General features: G+C 39.9%; 1 protein-coding gene across 1 annotated transcript in view; it reads left to right on the top strand.

Annotated features, from left to right (window-relative positions):
• Nucleotides 1–25533, top strand: part of tmeff2a (transmembrane protein with EGF-like and two follistatin-like domains 2a) — a 392560-nt gene that overhangs the window by 17876 nt on the left and 349151 nt on the right. The window lies entirely within an intron of this gene.

The raw sequence follows: 25533 nt of genomic DNA, 5'->3' as shown, positions 1-25533 counted from the left end.
CAGCACTTTGGAAACGTTATTGTTGTTTAAATGTGCTATATAAATAAAGTGGATTGGATTGGATTGGATTGAATATCTAAGTTCCATTGAAACCAGTGTGGGTGGCACTGGGGGCAGGTGTGTAAAGTGTCTTGCCCAAGGACACAACGGCAGTGACTAGGGTGTCGGAAGCGGGAATCGAACCTGGAACCCTCAGGTTGCTAGCACGGCCACTCTACATACCGAGCTATGCCGAGTAACCGTGTAATACTCTTCCATATCAGTAGGTGGCAGTCGGTAGCTAATTGCTTTGTAGATGTGGGAAACAGCGGGAGGCAGAGTGCAGGTAAAAAGGTGTGTAATGCTTAAACCAGGGGTAGGGAACCTATGGCTATAAGATAAATCTTAGCTGACATTGCTTAACACGATAAGTAATGAATAATTCCGCTGGAAATCACAGTTTGAAAAATAATGTTCAAATTCTAAAACATTCTCATGCATTTTAATCCAACCATCTGTTTTCTACCGCACCTGTTCAAGATGTATTATATGTATTATTGGTTAACTTTTATAATAACAATGTTGTTAAAAAGAATAAGAGACCTATTATACTCTACAAATGTTGGTCATACTTAAAAATGCACACATTTAGTTGTATTCAGTGTTGAAAAATTTGATATGGCTCTTACGGAAATACTTGTGAAATATTTGGCTTTCATGGCTCTCTCAGCCAAAAAGGTACCCGACCCCTGACTTAATGCATATAATCCATCAGTATGATGATTTAATGTGTTTACATTAAAACATTCCTGTTCATACTGCATTAATATATGCTCATTTTAAACTTTCATGCAGAGAAGGAAAACACAACTAAGTCAATTGACCAAAACTGTATTTATTAAACAGTTATTAAGCAGTGGCACAAACTTTCATGTCATTTCCAAAACAGAAAGTGTAAGATTGTCAGAGACATTTAAAAACAAGCTATGAGTGCACTTTTGTGCATGATGTCACTAAGATCAGTGGTCCGCAACCTTTTTGTAGCTTGATAATTTGACCCGCGGCCCGGCGGGGGAGTGGGGGTTGGGGGGATTTTATGTATTTATTCCTTCATTTATTTTTTTTTGTCATGAAAAAGGGAGTTTTTTTGGGGTTGGTGCACTAATTGTAAGTGTATTTTGTGTTTTTTTATGTTGATTTAATAAAAAAAATAAAATTAAAATTAAAAATTAATAAAAAATTCTTCTGCAGCCCGGTACCAATCGAGTAACGGCCCAGTAAGATGACATAACAAAACAACACTAAATTAAAGTGCACTTTTTGTATAGAACGCCACTACAACAGTTTAAAACAAATAAACTGCACTTTTGTGCATGATGTCACACAAGGTATTTCAATAACTGTCAAATACAAAATGAGCTGCATAATACGAAATCAAATAGTGTATGTCCTTTGCTATGTGGTAGGTTACTGCGGACGTTATCTCCTTCTGTTTTAGACTATTTTTTTACACGGTGTGCATGTGGAAATGGTTGCTGAGAGTGGTTTTCTGAAGTGATATCCTTTGCACACTGATGTTGCTTTTTGATGCAGTAACGTCTGAGGGATAGAAGATCTTGCAGTGATTTCTCCAGATTCTCTGAACGTGTTGATGATATCACGGACCGTAGATAATGAATTCCCTAATTTCCTTGCAATAGCTCGTTGAGAAATGTTTTTCTTCAACTGTTCGACAATTCGCTCACGCATTTGTTCACAAAGTGGTGGCTCTCACCCCATACTTGTTCGTTAATGACTGAGCATTTCATGGAAGCTGCTTTTATACACAACCATGGCACCCACCTGTTCCAAATGAGCCTGTACACCTGTGGGATTTTTCAAACAAGTGTGAACACTTTTCTTCTCTCAACTTTCTCAGTCTTTTTTGCCACTTGTTCCAGCTTTTTTGAAACATGCTGCAGGCACCAAAATCCAAATGAGCTAATATTTGCAAAAAAATAACAGCGTTGACACGCTCGAATGTTAAGTATCTTGTCTTTGCGGTCTATTCAATTGAATATAGGTTGAAAAGGATTTGCAAACCATGGTATTTTGTTTTTATTTACGATTTACAAAACGTGCCCACTTCACTGGTTTTGGGTTTTGTAGAAAAAAAAAAAAAAATCACTATATGACACCTTTAAGTAAATGTGTCCTAAAATTATAGTTTTTTTTCTTTCTATTGGTTCATTTAAGGATATATATATATATATATATATATATATATATATATATATATATATATATATATATATATATATATATATATATATATATATATATATGTTGATTGGCAACACTAAATTGGCCCCTAGTGTGTGAATTTGAGTGTAAATTTTGTCTGTCTATATGTGTTGGCCCTGCGATGAGGTGGCGACTTGTCCAGGGTGTATCCACCTTCCGCCTGATTGTAGCTGAGATAGGCACCATCGCCCCCTGAGACCCCAAAGGGAATAAGCGGCAGAAAATGGATGAATGGATGGATATATATATATATATATGAACCTTGGTATTTACCGTGATGATGGACTGGCAGTGTGCTGCGCCTCGCCAAGGAGCAGCGAGAACACCAAGAAGCGCATATGCCAAATCTTCAAAGAAAACGGCCTACGGATCACGATTGAAGCCAACAAGCAAACCGTCAACTTCCTCGACGTCCCTTTCAACCTGAGAAATAACAGCTACCAACCATTCACGAAACCCAACACAACACTCCAATACGTACACCATGACAGCAACCACCCACCCACCACCACGAAAAGAATACCTACCGGAATTAATAAAAGGCTATCGATGCTGTCATCCAGCAAAGCTGAATTCGACCAAGCAACCCCCCCGTACCAGAAAGCACTTGATGAAAGCGGATCCAACTTCACCCTCACCTATGAACCCACTCCAGGAAACCAACCAAAAAAGAGCAGAAAACGAAACAACATCATCTGGTACAATCCGCCATTCAGCAAAGACGTCTCAACCAACATCGGCCGCAAGTTCCTCACTCTGATCGACAAACACTTCCCCAAAGGCAACACCCTAAGAAAAATATTCAACAAGAACAACATTAAATTGAGCTACAGCTGTATGAATAACATGCAACAAATCATTTCAAACCACAACAAAGCAATTGCAAAAGGACTGCCTACCCCCAGACTAAACGACTCTGAAACCAATAATGAATGTAACTGTCGCAAGAAACCTGATTGCCCTCTCAACGGAAGGTGCTTACAGACATCAGTCGTTTACCAAGCAAAGGTAATACGCAAGGACATTAACACATCCGACACGTACGTTGGATTAACCGAAGGAGCGTTCAAAACAAGATGGAATAATCACAACGCCTCCTTTAGAAACCAGACTTTGCAGAATTCTACAGAACTCAGCAAACACATTTGGAACCTCAAAGACAATAATGTTGAATATTCAATAACATGGCAAATTCTTGCATCCAGCACACCTTACAACAGTGGTAATAAAAGAAGCAACCTATGCTTAAAAGAGAAACTGTTTATTATATATCATCCAGATCTATCATCCCTCAACAAGCGCAGTGAAATCATTTCAACATGTCGTCACAGACGGAAACACCTCCTAGGTAACACATGAGCCAATCACCACACCCTACGCCTGCCTGTACCCACCCACTCTGTGCTCTATATAAACCATTGTATGTGAATGCTTCCATTAAAATCTCCTGATGATTGAGGGAACCCCTCATGAAACAGATCTGTAGAGATGAAGTAGTCTTGTGATTTTTTTTCCCACACCTACATATATATATATTTATATATATATATATATATATATATATATATAAATATATATATATATATATATATATATATATATATATATATATATATATATATATATATATATATATATAAATATATATGAGTTGTTGTTTTTTTGATTTTTTGTTTTTCCCCTTGGCCTCAGTCTGCACCCCCACTCCAGGGCCCAGGCTAAGCCCGATTTTTTTTATTTTATTTTAATCTTCTATTCTTTTCTTCTCCCCGCCCCCCATATTTACCTGTATGTCATCTTTTTTGTAAGGGGCGCTGGAAACCGGCAGACCCGTCAGCGATCCTGTAATGTTTGTCTGATCTTGAATGGGATTGTGCTGAAAATTGTAATTTTCCTGAAGGAACTCTCCTGACGGAATAAATAAAGTACTATCTAATCTAATCTAATCTAATATATATATATATATATATACATACATATATATATATATATATATATATATATATATATATATATATATGTATACATGTATATTTATATATATATATATATAGACATATATATATACTGTATATATATATATATATGTATATGTATATAAATATACATGTATGTATATATATATATATATATATATATATATATATATATATATATATATATATATATACACAAAATAAAAGCACAAAGGCACCTTTGCGGACATTTGTGAATACTTTGACTACACTTAAAGCAAGTCTCCTGTTTAAATCCATGCATAAATTACTTAGCCAACCGACTGCCGAAATAAACCAACACTTTGTGTCTAATCAGGATTGTGCTGGATGTAAAAAAAAAAAAAAAAAAAAAAAGGTATCTCTTTGTTTCCAAGGGCCTACAAAGGCTTCTTTAAGTATGTACTTCCACAGGCAATTAATGCTCGATTTTGCTCCCTTTGGAAACTACTCTTGAAATGTTGCCTGGCTGTTTTACAGCAAAATGCTCCAATATGTCCACAAGCTGCTCGTTAACTGTGGCCGCTGCGTGGTGCTCGTCATTTGCTGCATGGATTCATTAGAACCTCCGCGCAAAACAGCTGCCGTCTGAGGCTACAATCAAGGCTAATGAGTGTGGCGAGCCCGGGAGAAAGTAGGCAAACTAGTTGGTTGATTTCACTCGGTGCTGTATGCATTCTGTAGGTAAAGGCGGTGGGATGTAATATAAATAAAAAAAGGATGATGCATAAGGCCATATTTTACACTGTTTATTAGTCAAGATTGTTAGTGTAATAAACACATGATACATGCGACATAAAAAAAAAAATATATATATATATATATATATATATATATATTTTTTGCAAACCGGTAATTATAATCTGCAAATGATGTGTTGTTGTTGAGTGTCTGTGATGTCGAGAGCTCGGCAACCGTAACCATGTAATACTCTTCCATATCAGTAGATGGCAGCCGGTAACTAATTGCTTTGTAGATGTCGGGAACAGCGGAAAGCAGTGTGCAGGTAAAAAGTAGTCTTAATGATTGAACAAAAAATAAACAAAAGGTGAGTGCCCTTAAGAAAAGGCATTGAAGTTCAGGGAGGCTATGCAGAACAAAACTAAAACTGAACTGGCTGCAAAGTAAACAAAAACAGAATACTGGACGACAGCAAAGACTTACTGTGGAGCAAAGACGGCGTCCACAATGAACACCCGAACATGACACGACAATCAACAATGTAGATGGCAGACGGTAACTAATTGATTTGTGGATGTCGGGAACAGCGGAAAGCAGTGTGCAGGTAAAAAGGTGTCTTAATGATTGGACATAAAATAAAGAAAAAGGTGAGTGCCTTTAAGAAAAGGCATTGAAGCTTAGGGAAGGCTAGGCAGAACAAAACTAAAACTGAACTGGCTGCAAAGTAAACAAAAACAGAATGCTGGACGACAGCAAAAACTTACTGTGGAGCAAAGACGGCGTCCACAATGAACACCCGAACATGACACGACAATCAACAATGTAGATGGCAGACGGTAACTAATTGATTTGTGGATGTCGGGAACAGCGGGAGGCAGCGTGCAGGTAAAAAGGTGTCTTAATGATTGGACATAAAATAAACAAAAAGGTGAGTGCCTTTAAGAAAAGGCATTGAAGCTTAGGGAAGGCTAGGCAGAACAAAACTAAAACACAACTGGCTGCAAAGTAAACAAAAACAGAATGCTGGACGACAGCAAAGACTTACTGTGGAGCAAAGACGGCGTCCACAATGAACATCCGAACATGACACGACAATCAACAATGTAGATGGCAGCCGGTAACTAATTGCTTTGTAGATGTCGGAAACAGCGGGAGGCAGTGTGCAGGTAAAAATGTGTCTTAATGCTTAAGCCAAAAATAAACAAAAGGTAGTGCCCCCTAAGAAAGGGCATTGAAGCTTAGGGATGGCTATGCAGAACAAAACTAAAACTGAACTGGCTGCAAAATAAAAAAAAAACAGAATGCTGGACGACAGCAAAGACTTACTGTGGAGCAAAGACGGCGTCCACAATGAACATCCGAACATGACACAACAATCAGCATTGTAGATGGCAGCTGGTAACTAATTGCTTTGTAAATTTCAGAAACAGCGGGAGGCAGGGTGCAGGTAAAAATATGTCTCAATGCTTAAGCCAAAAATAAACAAAAGGTAGTGCCCCCTAAAAGGGCATTGAAGCTTAGGGAAGGTTATGCAGAACAAAACTAAAACTGAACTGGTTGCAAAGTAAACAAAAACAGAATGCTGGACGACAGCAAAGACTTACTGTGGAGCAAAGACGGCGTCCACAATGAACATCCGAACGTGACACAACAATCAGCATTGTAGATGGCAGCCGGTAACTAATTGCTCTGTAGATGTCGGGAACAGCGGGAGGCAGTGTGCAGGTAAAAAGGTGTCTTAAAGATTGAACCAAAAATAGACAAAAGGGGAGTTCCCCTTAGAAAAGGCATTGAAGCTTAGGGAAGGCTATGCAGAATGAAACTGGCTGCAAAGTAAACAAAAACAGGATGCTGGACGACAGCAAAGACTTACTGTGGAACAAACATGACATGACAATCAATGTCCCCGCAAGGAAGGAGAAAAACAACTGAAATATTCTTGATTGCTAAAACAAAGGAGATGCGGGAAATATAGCTCAAAATAAGATAAGAAAAATACCAAAACAAGATAGAAAAGTCACCAAAATAGGACCACAAGACAAGAACTAAAATACTAGACACAGGAAAACAGCAATAAACTCAAACTAAGTCAGGGTGTGATGTGACAGGTCGTGTTTGAAAAATTCCCGGATGATATTTGGATAATGAAATTCATTTTTATACAAATATTAGGGCTTTTTCTTAAGCTAATATCAATTGTGTGAGTGAGTAACCGCCTGTGATTAATCCAAAATTCCAAAATGTGATTACTCGGATTTAAAAACAAAACAAAACCATATGAATGCTCTAGTGTCTGTGCAGCATTAATGCTTCGTGTATTTTCAACATAATATTATTTGTTCCTTCTGGTAAAAGAATACTTTTTCAGAATAAAATATCGTACTAGAGCAGGGTCAGCAACCCGCGGTTCTAGAGCCGCAATCTTTCGCCCCGCCCTAGTGGCTCCCTGAACCTCTTTCAGAGATGTGTAAAAATGGAAAAATATAAAGAAAAAAATATATTATACTTTCTGTAGGAGAACACACATGACACAAACTTCACTAATTGTTAGAAATCCCAAAGTTTAGTTTATACATAGGCTTCACGGTGGCAGAGGGGTTAGTGCGTCTGCCTCACAATACGAAGTTCCTGCAGTCCTGGGTTCAAATCCAGGCTCGGGATCTTTCTGTGTGGAGTTTGCATGTTCTCCCCGTGAATGTGTGGGTTCCCTCCGGGTACTCCGGCTTCCTCCCACTTCCAAAGACATGCACCTGGGGATAGGTTGATTGGCAACACTAAAATGGCCCTAGTGTGTGAATGTGAGTGTGAATGTTGTCTGTCTATCTGTGTTGGCCCTGCGATGAGGTGGCAACTTGTCCAGGGTGTACCCTGCCTTCCGCCCGATTGTAGCTGAGATAGGCGCCAGCGCCCCCCGCGACCCCGAAAGGGAATAAGCGGTAGGAAATGGATGGATGGATGGGATAGTTTATACATGCTTCACTAACGAGAGTATTTGGCAAGCACCGTTGTGTCCTACTAATTTCAGCGATCCTTGAACTCACCGTAGTTTGTACAACTTTCTCCGACGCTGCCACAGAAAGACCTGTTTTATGCCACTCCTTCTTTGTCTCATTTTGTCCACCAAACATTTTATGCCGTGCGCGAATTTACAAAGGTGAGCTTTGTTGATGTTATTGATTTGCTGGAGTGCTTATCCGGCATATTTGGTCAATGCGTGACTGCAAGCTAATCGGTGCTAACATGCTAAATAGGCATCATTATGCCTTGTTTTTAGCTATATTTGAGCTCATTTAATTTCCTTTACTTGTGTTCTCTGTGTATTTAATTTGTCTCATGACACATTTGTTATTATCCGCCCCCCGGATCATATATTGTTTTGGTTTTTGAGTCTTTTTTGTGTTTCCTGATTGTTTTTGGACACTTACGATCCCTGGTTTGGCTCTTCCTTGTTTTGTCTTGCTGCCATGGTTTCACATTTGTTCTACCTGCTCTTGTTTTTACACGCACCTGTGTGTTGATTATTGCTTTAGTATTTAAGCCTGCCTTTGACCTCAGTTCTGTCTTGATTCGTTGTTTGCTTCATGCAACACTCACGTTGGTTTCTCTGCTTTGTAAATACTTGTGCTAAGTTACGCCTTAGCTTCTCGTGCGCTCGGCACGTCATTTTTGACTCTATGCTAAGTTTTAGCTTAGCTTACCATGCGTTTGGCACACCTTTTCTTTTGCCTGTTTTGCACCAGTGTTCTTTTATTTTTGTATATTGAATCAAGTCTTACCTGCTATTCCTGCCTGTCTGGTCCTTGTGCATCCTGGGGTGACAAAACGCGCATCCAAAATGCGTTTCCAAAGTGACAACATTATCTGTATGGAATATTGGCTGCATTTCTGTGTTTGTGTGCCATGTTGTTCCAGACCACAGCAAACGCAAAGATTGTAATAAGTCCATTAGAAGAAGAAAGCCAGGCGTTTCCTTTAACTTGGATACACACATTTATACCTTTGGCCATTAAAAGTCAGTCATTTCCAGAACTTACCTCCTCTTGTGAGAAGACTCCATTTTACTATTTATTTCCAATATTGCAAAATTGTGAAAACTAAAAATGTATATCATGGCTCAAGGCTGACTGCAAGTCTCTTTTAAAATGCATGTTGTCTGCGCTCGCATTCACAAGTACCGGCCATTCTCTGTGTATGTTTTACGGCTTTCTTCAAATGGAGCTGGGGAACTATTGAGCATGGTCTACTTGGGGGATTTTTGTTGGTATTTGAAGGACCTTGTCATGTCCGGACTTCATTCAGCGTGAGGAAGAAAGGCTGTCATGATTTACTTGCTTTTATGGCGTGTTGGAAATTGGAAGGGGACTACAAAAATACGAGGTGGTGCATAATTCGCAGGGATTGTGTTGAATTTTGTGCGAGTTGGTGCGATCATAAAATCTCGGAATCCTGGGGATAACCAAGTGTTAATGGATTCTATGATGAAGATATTTTATTAGGGAAAGCTTTCCTAAATGTGTTTCTCTGCTTGTAACGATAGGTCGCATAGTGAAAAAGCTGTTTTCTCAGCTCACAATAGCACCAAAACCTTGCACTGGTACCATTTTTTGCGGACCATGGGGCGCACCATATTATAAGGCGCACTGCTGATGAATTGTCTATTTTTTATCTTTTTTCATATATAAGGTGCACCGGATTATAAGGCGCATTTAAGGAGTCATATTATTATTATTGTTTTCTAAATGGAAAACACCTCCTTGTGGTCTACATAACATGGAATGGTGGTTCTTTGACAAAATGTTGCATGGATTATGTTTTACAGATCATCTTCAAGCTGCTTTCTGACAGTCGCTTCCGGATGCGCCGTTTTGTGGGTGATTTTATCTACGTGGCTCACCTTCGGCAGTGTCTTCTTTTTTGTAGCGGTGTAGAGTGCAAGGACGAGTGTGGAAGAAGTGTCAAGAGATGGAGCTGACTGTTTTAACTGACATTCAGACTTTACTTAATTCAATAACGGAGCAGCATCTCCTCATCCGGAAACAACAACATTGGAAATGTTTAGCATGAAAAACCGTCCGACTATAAATCTAATAACTATAGTTCCTTGGGTGAATAGTGTAAACTCATTATACCGGTATGTTTTAGCGCTTTCATGGCGGGTTTACTGACGGATGCAAGTAAGATTTCTACACTACTTTATAATAGAAATGGCAACAGCGGAGGATGAATGACCCATAACAAGAAGATAGAGAAAAAGAAGCCTATAGACCTCACAGATTACAAAGGCGGATGTGCGCAATTTTTCAGGATTCATGCAGATCCCAAATACAGATCAGTAAGTACCAGAAGGTAAGAAAAGTTGCTTTTGCAAAATATTGCGAAACAAAACGCCAGATAAAGTCTTACCTTATACATACACCATAATAATACTTGTATGTTCATCCTACACTTATATCTTATGTTTGACTGCCATCTACTGGTCACACTTATCACTACACAATGTACCAAATAAAATTGCTTCGAGTTGGGTCAGCTCAACCAAACCTGTTCCTTACATCAGGCACACCGGGTTATAAGGCACACTTTATAGTCTGGAAAATACGGTTCTGGACATCATTGCAATCAGCATCATTCTAAAGCGAAAGACCAATTAAATACTCACATGTATATATTAATCAATCATCATCTATCATCTAAAACAGTGGTTCTCAAATGGGGGTACGCGTACCCCTGGGGGTACTTGAAGGTATGACAAGGGGTACGTGAGATTTATTTTTAAATATTCTAAAAATAGCTACAATTCAAAAATACTTTATAAATATATTTATTGAATAATACTTCAACAAAATATGAATGTAAGTTCATAAACTATGAAAAGAAATGCAACGATGCAATATTCAGTGTTGACAGCTAGATTATTTGTGGACATGTTCCATAAATATTGATGTTAAATATTTCTTTTTTGTGAAGAAATGTTTAGAATTAAGTTCATGAATCCAGATGGATCTCAATTTTGGCCCGACGTGTAAATTCATTTGGCCCTTTGGGCAATATCAAATTAACAGCTGTAACACTGCATTCACTGCTGATACTCATACTTGCCAATCCCCCCAATTTTCAAAGGAGACTTCCAAAATTCAGTTCCCCTCTCGAAAATCTCCCGGGGCAAACATTCTCCCGAATTTCTCCCGATTTCCACCCGGACAACAATATTGGGGGCGTGCTGTAGAGGTACTGCCTTTAATGTCCTCTACAACCTTTCGTCACGTCCGCTTTTCCTCCCAGTCACATAATATATGCAGCTTCTACACACACTTAAGTGAATGCAAGGCATACTTGGTCAACAGCCATACAGGTCACACTGAGGATGGCCGTACAAACAACTTTAACACTGTTAAAAATATGCGCCACATTGTGAACCCACACCAAACAAGAATGACAAACACATTTCAGGAGAACTTCCGCACCGTAACACAACATAAACGCAACAGAACAAATACACAGAACTTCTGCAGCACTAACTCTTCCGGGACGCTACCTTATACACCGCCGCTGCCACCAAACCCCGCCCACCCCGATATTAATGAACTAGCATCCTCTCTGGCCAGGGCACATCAGATTAGATCAGTTTGTCGCAAACTGAGCAGTAAAAAGGGCTGAATGGTTGATTTATTCATTGTTATTTTATTTTCTAATTTATTAGCCTGTGCAAAAAGTTAATGTTGATATTTACCACAGAAGGCTGCAAATAGAAAAGATTAATTCATTTTTTTATTAAAATGTTATTTAATATACCATTGATGTTTTTTCGCTGCGATGAGGTGGTGACTTGTCCAGGGTATACTCCGCCTTCCGCCTGAATGCAGCTGAGAGAGGCTCCAGGACAAGTGGTAAAAAATACATGGATGGATGGATGTTTTTTCGTATTGTTTTTTGAAAGTTGGTATAGCTCGGTTGGTAGAATGGCTGCGACCAACTTGAGGGTTGCAGGTTCGATTCCCGCTTCCGCCATCCTAGTCACTGCTGTTGTGTCCTTGGGCAAGACACTTTACCCACCTGCTCCCAGTGCAAGCAACACTGGTTTAAATGTAACTTAGTTATTGGGTTTCACTATGTAAAGCGCTTTGAGTCACTAGAGAAAAGCGCTATATAAATATAATTCACTTCACATTTTGCACTATTAAGTTGTATAAGCGTTGCTTGTTCCATATTCAGTGTTAAAGCAAATCAGTGTAGCAAACTGAGCAATGCTTAACGTTTTATTCATGCACTTTCTCTTGCTAATTCCAGGCTTGAATGTTTGATTCATTCATAATTGTTATTTTATTATCAAATGTATTATTAGCCTGTGGAAAAAGTTTATTTTGATATTTACCTCATGTTGTGATCCGCTTCACGGATCATTTTCTGGTTGGATTTTTGAGTCATTTTTGTTTTCTGTTAGTTTTGGACTCCTTCGATTCCTGTTTGTGCACCTCTGAGTTGGTTACCATAGTTAGTAATTATTTTCACCTGCCGCTTGTTCCAGACGCGCACCTGTTTTGTAATCACTGACATTATTTAAGCCTCCCTTCTCCAGTCAGTCAGTCTGGCTTCTTGATTTGCAATTCGCAACAGATGACGACTTCTGTTCCCGGCTCTGTACCTGCTAGTTTTTCCTCGCTAGGCTCTTTTACTTGCTAGCTCCCACGCTAACTCCTTTGTTTTTTGCCTTCTGTGCTTTGAGCACGTTTTTCTTTATTAAAGGGGAACATTATCATAATTTCAGAAGGGTTAAAACCAATAAAAAGCAGTTCCCAGTGGCTTATTTTATTTTTCGAAGTTTTTTTCAAAATTTTACCCATCCCGGAATATCCCGAAAAAAGGCTTTAAAGTTCCTGATTTTCGCTATCTATGAAGCCACCGTCCATTTTCCTGTAACGTCATCCAGTGATGCCAATACAAACAAATGGATAGCACAGCAAGATATAGCGACATTAGCTTGGATTCAGACTCGGATTTCAGCGGCTTAAGCGATTCAACAGATTACGCATGTATTGAAACACATGGTTGGAGTATAGAGGCAGATAGCGAAAACAAAATTGGAAATGCATCTGCTTTGAATGTCGCAGGATATCCACACAATCTTGCCATCTCTGTAGTAGCATAGTTTTCGTCGGCAAAGTCTGCAGAACAAACGACTGACCATTTCGTCGGCTTTCCCCACACCGTCGTATTTTGAACAAACTTCGTCCAATTTCTTGCCACTTTCGCATCTTTTGGCCAGTGGTACAACTTGAATCCCTCCCTGTTAGTGTTGTTACACCCTCCGACAACACACCGACGAGGCATGATGTCTCCAAGGTACGGAAAACAGTCGAAAAAACTGAAAATAACAGAGCTGAGACCCGGTGTTTGTAATGTGTTTGAGAAAATGGCGGCTTTATTACCTATGTGACATCACATTCTAACGTCATCGCTCCGAGATCGATAAATAGAAGGGCGTTTAATTCGCCAAAATTCACCCATTTAGAGATCGAAAATCGGTTGAAAAAATATATGGTCTTTTTTCTGCAACATCAAGGTATATATTGACGCTTACATAGGTCTGGTGATAATGTTCCCCTTTAAGGTCTGATTTATTTTTAAATAAATCATATGTTCCTACCGTCACGCTTTGTCCTGCGTTACAATTCATTTTTTATTTAAATTTTGTTTGATATGCTATTGATATTTTTTAGTTATTATTATAACTTGAAACTCGAATTTGCATATCACTATAAAGTTATATAAGCCTTGCTTGTTCAATATTCAATACAAAACTTGTTTGGGTCCCTATTAAAAGGTTCATTCGTTCAACCTTGGCCCGCGGCTTTCAATCAATCAATCAATCAATCAATCAATCAATCAATCAATCAATCAATCAATGTTTATTTACATAGCCCTAAATCACAAATGTCTCAAGGACTGTACAAACCACTACGACTACGGCATCCTCGGAAGAACCCACATAAGGGCAAGGAAAACTCACACCCATTGGGCAGGGAGAATTCACACCCAGTGGGACGCCAGTGACAATGATGACTAGGGGACCGAAAGCAATGGATGTCGATCGGGTCTAACATGATACTGTGAAAGTTCAATCCATAGTGGCTCCAACACAGCCGCGAGAGTTCAGTTCAAAGCGGATCCAAGACAGCAGCGAGAGTCCCGTCCACAGGAAACCATCCCAAGCGGAGTCGGATCAGCATCGTAGAGATGTCCCCAACCGATACACAGGCGAGCGGTCCATCCTGGGTCCCGACTCTGGACAGCCAGTACTTCATCCATGGTCATCGGACCGGACCCCCCCCACAAGGGAGGGGCGGACAGAGGAGAAAAAGAAAAGAAGCGGCAGATCAACTGGTCTAAAAAGGAGGTCTATTTAAAGGCTAGAGTATACAAATGAGTTTTAAGGTGAGACTTAAATGCTTCTACTGAGGTAGCATCTCGAACTGTTACCGGGAGGGCATTCCAGAGTACTGGAGCCCGAACAGAAAAGGCTCTACAGCCCGCAGACTTTTTTGGGCTTTAGGAATCACTAATAAGCCGGAGTCTTTTGAACGCAGATTTCTTGCCGGGACATAAATTTCGGCCCACTCTGTGTTTGAGTTTGACACCCCTGATCTAAAACGATAATTTGCAATATTTAGCATGGTTGTTTGTGTCTAAAATGTTAACGTACGCTGAATAAGACCGAGGGAGGACATTACGACACCAGTTTAGGCTCGTCACAGTGTAGACTTCGGACAGCAATAATATGAAAAACTTGTTGCAACGTTATTAGGAAAACGTGCAATGAAGCGGCGAGGTCAAGAAAAAAGATGCCTCGCCATTGTGATTGTTCCGCCTTCATGATTAATTTACCTGACTCAATTATTCATTAGCACGGGGCTGGAAACGGGGCTCGCGAAATTCCAGGTAGGTCGGGGAGGAAGATGCATTTGGCTGACAAGCTCTCTTTTCTAGACAAGTAAGTGCTTTGCGTGCCGTCTAAATCGTTAGCATATAAACATTTCCCTTTTAATATTTGATGTCTGTCGGCTTGTTTTCTTTAATTATTCAGTCTACTGTAACGTCCTTCTGGAACGACAGGATTCTCCTGTGAAGGTCCCGGCCTTAGACGCTGGGCGGCCACGAGCCCCTTCCTAAAAGACTTTGAAACATGATGAGGCATGTGTGAGTATTAGTGGGTCAGACTTTTGTTATCATCTGACATGCCCCCCCCCCCCCCCCCCCCCCCCCCTTTGTGGACGGACATTCTTTCAAGCCAACCCCCTTCCGTGAAAGGTTCTAATTATGCAAAACCAACGTTTCTTACCCATTGGTACTAAGGTTGTACGGTTTGCCGGTATTAGTATAGTATTCGGTACTATACCGCCTCTGAAAAGTAGTAAAACATAGTAAAACCCAATATCTGAGTTACATTTAAAACCAGTGTGGGTGGCACTGGGAGCAGGTGGGTAAAGTGTCTTGCCCAAGGACACAACGGCAAGACCAGTGGTTTAGCTCTGTTGGTAGAGTGGCCGTACCAGCAACTTGAGGGTTGCAGGTTCGATTCCCGCGTCTGCCATCCTAGTCACTGCCGTTGTGTCCTTGGGCAAGACACTTTACCCACCTGCTCCAAGTGCCACCCACACTGGTTTGAATGTAACTTAGATATTGGGTGTCACTATGTAAAGCGCTTTGAGTCACTAGAGAAAAAGCGCTATATAAATATAATTCACTTCACAGTGACTAGGATGGCGGACGGGGGATCAAGCCTGGAACCCTCAAGTTGCTGGCATGGCCGCTCTACCAACCAAGCTAAAAGTACCGATCCAACAACCCCAAGTACCGGTCCAACAACCCCCAGCCCTCCCGTCGTCGTCACGTCGTGACATTGCTGGTTTACGAGCAGACGAGCATGTTCAGCAGCGCACAATCACAGAGTACTTATAAGCAGACACAGTGTGTAAACAGAAAAAGTACAAACCCCGTTTCCATATGAGTTGGGAAATTGTGTTGAATGTGTAAAGTTAAACGGAATACAATGATTTGCAAATCCTTTTCAACCCATATTCAGTTGAATATGCTACAAAGACAACATATTTGATGTTGGGGCGGCATAGCTCGGTTGGTAGAGCGGCCGTGCCAGCAACTTGAGGGTTGCAGGTTCAATTCCCGCTTCTGCCATTCTAGTCACTGCCGTTGTGTCCTTGGACAAGACACTTTACCCACCTGCTCCCAGTGCCACCCACACTGGTTTAAATGTAACTTACAGTAGATATTGGGTTTCACTATGTAAAGCGCTTTGAGTCACTAGAGAAAAGCGCTATATAAATATAATTCACTTCACTTGATGTTCAAACTGATAAACATTTTTTTTTTTGCAAATAATCATTAACTTTAGAATTTGATGCCAGCAACAAGTGACAAAGAAGTTGGGAAAGGTGGCAATAAAAACTGAAAAACGTTGAGGAATGCTCATCAAAAACTTATTTGGAAAATCCCACAGGTGTGCAGGGTAATTGAGAACAGGTGGGTGCCATGATTGGGTATAAAAACAGCTTCCCAAAAAAATGCTCAGTCATTCAGAAGAAAGGATGGTGCGAGGTACACCCCTTTGTCCACAACTGTGTGAGCAAATAGTCAAACAGTTTAAGAACAACGTTTCTCAAAGTGCAATTGCAAGAAATTTAGGGATTTCAACATCTACGGTCCATAATATCATCAAAAGGTTCAGAGAACTTGGATAAATCACTCCACGTAAGCGGCATGGCCGGAAACCAACACTGTATGATCGTGAGCTTCGATCCCTCAGACGGCACTTTTATCAAAAAACAACACCAATCTCTAAAGGATATCACCACATGGGCTCAGGAACACTTCAGAAAACCACTGTCACTAAATACAGCTTGTCGCTACATCTGTAAGTGCAAGTTAAAGCTCTACTATGCAAAGCGAAAGCCATTTATCAACAACATCCAGAAACGCCGCCGGCTTCTCTGGGCTCGAGATCATCTAAGATGGACTGATGCAAAATGGAAAAGTGTTTTGTGGTCTGACGAGTCCACATTTCAAATTGTTTTTGGAAATATTTGACATCTTGTCATCCGGACCAAAGGGGAAGCGAACCATCCAGACTGTTATCGAATGAAAATAGACCTGAATAGACCCGCTCAACAGCACTGCACCTTATAATCCGGTGCGACCTATGGTCTGTTTCCATGATTTAATGCTCTACCATTTCATACTAGAGTGTGACAAAAACATTGTACCCTCGTAAATTGGCTATTTTCACTAATAATTACAAGAGTAAAAGGAAAAGTTTTAGACGAAAAAGGGTCTCCACTCCACAGCAAATACTTTCTGATCTACTAAGGATTATGCATCACACTCGTAAAGTGGTAGCAGTGGAATCAATATTTAAAAAAAAAGCCATGAACAAAAACATTCTTGCTTTTGCTACAGTATTTCTTTCACCGGTGTTTCGGGGTCTGCGATTACCGCCGTCTCCCTCTACAATACATTCTGTTTTTTGTTTTTTTTCTGATGATGGATTGTATCGAAAGTAGGACCATAGATCATGTTGTCGTTTCCGACCACCCGGCCCCTTTGTTGACGTGGCTGCCACGGTCCAGGGTGTGAACCGCGTGACAGGTGGTGGGTGTGACCAAACGAGGACAGGATGCAACGGCATTGCTGATGCTTTTTTTTTTAGCTTTTGAAGGACAGATAACGCGCACAATAGCCAAAAAGTGTCATGCAATTATAGGCCTGGGCAATTATTTATATATATATATATATATATGTATATATATATATATATATATATATATATATATATATATATATATATATAGATATAGATATAGATATAGATCTATATGCATATATATGTATATATATGTATGTATATATATATATAATTTTTTTTTTTTTATATATATATATATATATAATATATATTTATATTTATATATATATATAAAACATATATATATAAATATATATATATATATATATATATCACCAATATACAATATATTATTTTGAGAATAGATGATATATGCTAATATATGATATAATATATACATATATATATATATATATATAGTTTTTTGTATATATATTTATACATATATATATATATATATATATATATATATGATAATATATAATAATAATTAACATTATACAAGACAATAAACAACCTGATAATTATAGTTGTATAAATAATTGATTTATAATTAAAGATAACTGACTTTAACACAGCTGGGGTGGGATCAGTTCACAATTGTTGCAAGATATCTCGTTCCTGCTCACTTACTGTTGCTACCAGCACATTATCTTTTTTTGGAGAGCGTGGAGAATTACAGCATCGGAAGATTATATTTCCGTTTTTATGTTGTGATCATTGACAGACTCGCCCATGCAAAAGTTCATGCAGCAATTAGCTGCACTAAAGGGGCTCGTATTTCAGAAGAAACTGGTTTTTGTATCCTTGGGTGTTTTTCTGCATTCTGCTGGAAGATAGTCGCACAAACTTACTCCTTTTTCAGAGGGCGGATGTTTCCTGTTTTTTACAGATGGCTGTAACTTATATGTGCTCATGTGAATATGCATTATAGGACAGAGAGTTACCTCTGGTAGAGTATGTTTGTGTCATGTTTTGTGGTCACGTTCTGTTTGGTTTTGGACTCATTGTGCACTCTTGTTTATTTTTGTCACCATGAAAACTCATTAGTTTTCACCTGTCATGTCACGCACCTGATTCACTTGGACTCAGGCACCTGTTAATCACCATAGCACTATTTAAGCCTGCAGTTGCCAGGCAGTCAGCCTGGCGACATCAACCTCTACACACCCTTGTTATCCATACCGATGATCCATGTTCCTTTCTCGTTCCAAGTAAGCTTTCGTTATTCATGCCATAGTTTGCATGTTTTGTTTTATGTCCATAGTTTACGTTGTAGTAATAGTTTTGTTTTCATAGCATTTTTTTTTCATACCTTTGTTTTTTGGTACTTTTTGAGTGATTAATTAAAAAATGCCAGTTCTTTCGCGCCATGTCCGGTCCAGTGGATTTGCACCACGGGAAAACAAACCACACCATAGTCCAAGTCTTGATAGTTTGGTCTTGGCTTGAATTATGTTGCCATACCATACACCCTGTTTACCAAATCTATCAATAGGTGGGTACATATTTTTTTTTGCATAATATACATATGCATTGTAGGGATGGGTGATATAGCCTAAAACAGGCTTGGGCAATTATTTTGCTTCGGGGGGCCAAATTTAGACAAAAACCTGCATCTGGGTGTCAGGCTTGGACTTGGATTTGGTTTACTCCTTCGATGCAGAGAGGATACGGGACGAGCCAAACGAGAGGGTAAGTACATGGTTTATTTGAATACTAAATACAAAAATAATCGAACTAAGGGCGCTCACAAAGAGGTACAAAACTTGGCTACAAAAATACAAACAGGAAAACAAAACACCTGCTCGATGGCATGAAAGACGATAAACTATAAACTTAAACTTGCACTGTGGCAGAACTATGAACAACTAAAACAAAAAAACACTTACTGTGACTGAAACAAGGGGGCATGGTTAGCAGGGTGCGTAGCAGGTAATCGTGAAGGCATGAAGCAGAATGCACATAGCAAAGTTCCCAGAATGATGAACAGAAAGCAAATGACTTAAGTGCTGGCTGTGGTAATAGAAAACAGGTGTGAGAGGCTGAGGATCGGGGCGCGACTTAAGGGGACCAGGTGGAAACTAAAAGGTTGGCATGGAAACAAACAAAACCAGGGAGTGCAAAACGTGACTGAATGTCCAAAATCAAAACATAACATGACAAAACAAAATATGATCCATAGGTGTGACACTGGGGGCCGGTATATATATTTTTGGGAACACTAATACAAATCCTCACAATAATGTCTGAATGCTAAAAAACGTTTAGACTGACCGCCTTAAAATAACTGAATGGAATTAAAACCATTTTTTTACTGAATGACACACCCTGAATGTATATGAAAATAAGGCATGTGGGATTTAGAATTTTAACTATGAACGATAAAACCCTGAATATTGACAACATATGAACGTCACACCCCCTCTCGATCCACATATTTTACAATAAACAAAAATGCAACTAACAGCGAAATATGAACGCCAAGGGTAAAAAATAAACTCACCTACAATCTGAAATATCTGATATAACACTAAGCTTTAGAAGTTTTTTGTAAAACTCTCCTTCCGCGTCTGTACCTGACACCCTTATTTCAGGCTGACACTATAGAAATGCTCCCCACCCACACTGCCTGGTCTCTGCTGCTGTCACTTAGATTACCATAGTAACTAATTAGATTACCATAGTAACTAGTATATCATGCAAAAGCGCAGATTCCAAGAATTGAAATACTTTGTATAGCTCAAGACTTAGGGTCATTTGAAAACATCACTGCACATCATAATGGCAGCTACAGTTCTGATCTTAAAGATCTGAAGAATATATTTGGGAATGCTTTAATTTGCCCAGGTCTGGCCTAAAATCTATATCGAAATATATATATTGAAGTCTCTTGCGATGAATATGCATAGTATTTGTTATGTAAATGATAATAGAACCATTTCAAAAATGGTTATTGAGAGTCCTACTTTGGCTGCTGACGTATGCGGTAAAATATTACGTATTTTCCGTTTTGTAAAAACTAATGATAATCTTCTGACTAATTTGCTTTTAATAGCTGGGTATTTTATGTTAAAGCTATTAAAATGTACTGAACACTTTACATTAGTATTGGGTAGGGGTGTAACGGTACACAAAAATTTCGGTTCGATACGTACCTCAGTTTAGAGGTCACGGTTCGGTTCATTTTCCGTACAGTAAGAAAACAACCAAATATACATTTTTGGGTTATTTATTTACCAAATTTGTAAACAATGGCATAACATACATATACACACAGGGTCCATTGCCAGGGTTAATGTGGTCAACATATCTAAAATTAAAACTAAATAGGATAAGGGTCAGAATGGTTTCTTAACAAAACTTTTCTACATATAAAGTGCTTTTTTTGATTGATTGATTGAGACTTTTATTAGTAGATTTCACAGTACAGTACATAGTCCGTACAATTGACCACTAAATAATAACACCCCAAAAAGTTTTGCAACTTGTTTAAGTCGGGGTCCACGTTCATCAACATTAAACTGCCTCCAGTTGTTGCTCAGAAGAAATAAAATGGCAAAATGTTTCTTCTACATATAAAACGTGCAACATTAAACAGTTTCAAAGCAACTCAGCCTCAGATTAACTTTTCTTTCCCCCCCAGCCTGGCTAACTTGGCAGTAAGAGGATATATGGGCTTATTGTTCTTCCACCATAGAGGTGGTTCAAAATCTCGTTTTTAACACAATACAGCAACCCCCTGCAACCCCGAACGGGACAAGCGGTAGAAAATGGATGGATGGATGGTCTTAAATGTGCTGCTATAAAAACATTTGTTATTGCTTTAGCCCTGCCTGGCTGGCCGAGGAGAGGCTGCTTGAATGCGGTGTTTGCACCACGCTCCTCTTTCTCTTCCTTAAAGCGAGCTTGACTTGGGGGTTGTGCAGCTTCTGCAAACATGTTTGACGTGTTTGCAGAAGCATACCCTACTACTGCTGAACAATGTCGGCAAACCTCCGTCCTTTATTGTTTTATCGCACTGCAATGCCGAAGTGTTCCCAAAGGGGAGATGTTAACAAACAGGAGGGTCTTCCAGCTCTGGCTTTTGCATTTTGTCCTAGCCCGGTCGCTGGTAGCCTGTCAAACCGAAACCCCCGTACCGAAACGGTTCAATACAAATACACGTACCGTTACACCCCTAGTTTTGGGGTCGATACTACAAATTTGGTATCGAGCCAATACCAAGTAGTTACATTGTCATACATCGGTCATACCAATGCTGATACTTAAAACCCTTAGGAACATTGAACCATTACATTTTGATCACAGTTATGATATAACAATACAGAAACAGGATGGCAGTGTAACAATTTCAATGAAATTATTGCTAACTATTGGCTCGGATTTAAATCGTTTGACTTTTGCCTTCAGTCCAGCAGGGACTTATCTTCAGAGCTTGTAAAATGACCCCACTGTTGAATGTGTTAAGTCTTGTTTTAAAACCCACTTTTATTCTCTGGTTTTTAAATCGGCGTGAGTCTTATTGTCCTTATCGTCCTTTTATTGTTTTATTTTATTTTATGGATTTGTCTTTTATTGTTTTATTCTATTTTTTAATTAGTTTTTTTTTTGTTTTATGTTAAATGTAAATAGTATCCATCCATCCATCCATCCATTTCCTACCGCTTGTCCCTATCGGGGCCGCGGGGTGTGCTGGAGCCTATTTCAGCTGCATTAGTAATGATGGTTTATTAAGATACACGTTAAAAAGAACAATGTACCCCGAACCGGACCGAAAACCATGTCACAAAACCCTGACGAGAGCCGAATTGTGTATTTTGTGAACCTTTCGACCCCTAAATCGAATTATAGTAAGGGATTCATATTAAAGTTAAAAAGTTAAAGTACCACTGATAGTCACAAACACTCGGTGTGATGAAATTACTTTATGCCTTTGACCCATCCCCTTGTTCCATCCCCTGGGAGGTGAGGGGAGCAGTGAGCAGCAGCGGTGGACGCGCTCGGGAATCATTTTGCTGATTTAACCCCCGATTCCAACCCTTAATGCTAAGTGCCAAGCAGGGAGGTAACGGGTCCCATTTTTATAGTCTTTGGTATGACTCGGCCTACACACTGAGCAGGTTCCATATGGCCCCATTCGTCACGGTTTACCTAACACATGAAACGTGACAAATTGCGGCCATCCACTTTAGCCACCAGACAGCAGTAGACAGTTGAAGATCTTAAGAAAAAAAAAATGTGGCAATTCCAACTTTGACCACAGAGTCAGATGCTATGTAGAGTGGCGCTTTCCATCATTTTCAGTAGACTGAATTGCGAAATGATAACCCCCCCCCCCCCCCCCCCCCCTTCCCCTTATGCGAGATCCACCCAGGAACGGAGCCATACTGTATAAAAAGAAGTTGAAACGTCATGCCGCTCGCTGATGTTAAAACACCAATAAACTATGGTGACCTCGAGGCTGCATTGTCCTAACTCTCCACTCGCATTTGCAAAAGCAAGTGTTTCAATTCAAGACCCTCCGGCTGGTGGAAAGCGCTGCTGCACGAGTGCTGTCCGGAACCGGAGGAGGATATCTCGTTTCTTCATTGCACTGGCAGCCTGTAAATTTTAGAATTGAAATCCAAAATCCTTCTCAACAACCTACAAAGCACTAAATGTCCAGGCATTGTCGTATTTAAAAGAGTTTATGGTGCCTTATGAATCTATCACAGCTTACCTTTACTGGTGCTTTAAAATAATCTTTAAGTAGAGTGGGAGGTAACGTTATAAGCCGTTATGCTTCTCTCTTTTATGCTTCCTTGACCTTTGTAAACACTTTGAGTTTGAACAGTATTCAAACTGGATCCTATTAGTACATTGTTTGACTTTTTTTTGTTTTCCTAATCCAGTCCAGCACTTAATTCCATATTAGGGTTCTACTGTATTAGTATATGTAGGGGGAGGTGTAGTCAGCGTTGCTTGCAGGCGGAAAAGTCACCGCCGCTGTCCATGTTACTGAGGACGAGCATGATGGGGTACTATTAACCTCAACATCTACACGTAAGTGTACTAAAAACAACAACATTATGATTGTTACATTTTCAGAATGTGCTTGTTCTATTTTTAAACAAAGAAAACAATCTGAAGTTGTCTTTATTTTTAAGTTATAGTGCCGTGATTTTACCAGTTCGGCCCATTTGGCAGTAAGACATCGACAATAATACAATTCCATCCATCCATCCATTTTCCTACCGCTTATTCCCTTTTGGTGTCACGGAGGGCGCCGGCGCCTATCTCAGCTACAATCGGGCGGAAGGCGGGGTACACCCTGGACAAGTCGCCACCTCATCACAGGGCCAACACAGATAGACAGACAACATTCACACTCACATTCACACACAATACAATTCAATTTTCAAAAAAGCTCATCATCTAAAAGAGCCCGACATTTGACAACCATTTTAGATTGAACAGCGTGAAGTGCGAACATGAAGCTCGCAGTCATTTTATCGTCGGCAATTACACTATTTCTACTTGAGAAACGTTCATTTCAGGGAACATTTTTGGGGTCACGGTAGAATGAAAACGCAATGTAGTTTGTGTTCTTTACGCCAGCACTCTGCAGTGAAGTCTTGGCTTTCTGAGTATGTTAATGAATCGCATTTGATCTTGGATTGGCGGTACTTGCCAGGCAATGTGTAATTATATAAGGGAGGGCCATGCGGCATGGGGCTTGCATGCTGTGTGCAGAACATCAAGTCCTGGACAGGTAGGATCATTAAACCCTTTGAACACCACCTGAAAATCAGGCATCAGAGAATACAAGGGATTTTTATTTATTTGTATTTATTTTTTAATCATGTGTTGACTATTTCATGATGTGATGCAATAACATCTATGTTGCATCATGATACTGTGCCATATATAGGCCAGACTGGGCAAATTAAGGCCCGGGGGCCACATGCGGCCCGTTAAGCTTTTCAATCTGGCCCGCCGGACATCCCCAAATATTTTTTTTTTTACATCCTAGAAAGTGGTAATACTGTAAGAGCCTGATCTACTGAAGGTTTGCGTGTATATTTATCACTAAAAGCTAATCCATTAAGCTCCGGCACACAGGATTGCGTCTCATAAATTTGCAAATTAGAGAGCTCAATCGTTTTAGCGTGTCTCTTTTCATGAAAATGCAGAATACATGCTGATTAGTAGAACGCAGACAATACTGAGAGGAGAAGATGCAAATATAATATTGATATAGGATTTATCAATGCTGCAACTGTTCTGCGGGTGCTATTCAGATAATCCTTCCTCCTGTGTGGTGTGTATGTCAACATATTGAAATCTGCGTTCAAAAGACTCCGGCTTATTAGTGATTCCTACAGCCCAAAAAAAGTCTGCAGGCTATAGAGCGTTTTCCGTTCGGGCTCCAGTACTCTGGAATGCCCTCCCGGTAACAGTTCGAGATGCTACCTCAGTAGAAGCATTTAAGTCTCACCTTAAAACTCATCTGTATACTCTAGCCTTTAAATAGACCTCCTTTTTAGACCAGTTGATCTGCCGCTTCTTTTCTTTCTCCTATGTCCCCCCCTCCCTTGTGGAGGGGGTCCGGTCCGATGACCATGGATGAAGTACTGGCTGTCCAGAGTCGAGACCCAGGATGGACCGCTCGTCGGGACCCAGGATGGACCGCTCGCCTGTATCGGTTGGGGACATCTCTACGCTGCTGATCCGCTTGAGATGGTTTCCTGTGGACGGGACTCTCGCTGCTGTCTTGGATCCGCTTGAACTGAACTCTCGCGGCTGTGTTGGAGCCACTTATGGATTGAACTTTCACAGTATCATGTCTGACCCGCTCGACATCCATTGCTTTCGGTCCCCTAGAGAGGGTGGGTTGCCCACATCTGAGGTCCTCTCCAA

The sequence above is a fragment of the Nerophis ophidion genome, linkage group LG13 (assembly GCF_033978795.1).
Source record: "Nerophis ophidion isolate RoL-2023_Sa linkage group LG13, RoL_Noph_v1.0, whole genome shotgun sequence".
Lineage (NCBI taxonomy): Eukaryota > Metazoa > Chordata > Actinopteri > Syngnathiformes > Syngnathidae > Nerophis > Nerophis ophidion.
Note: the sequence above shows the minus strand (reverse complement) of the source record. Positions and strands in the feature narration are given on the sequence as shown.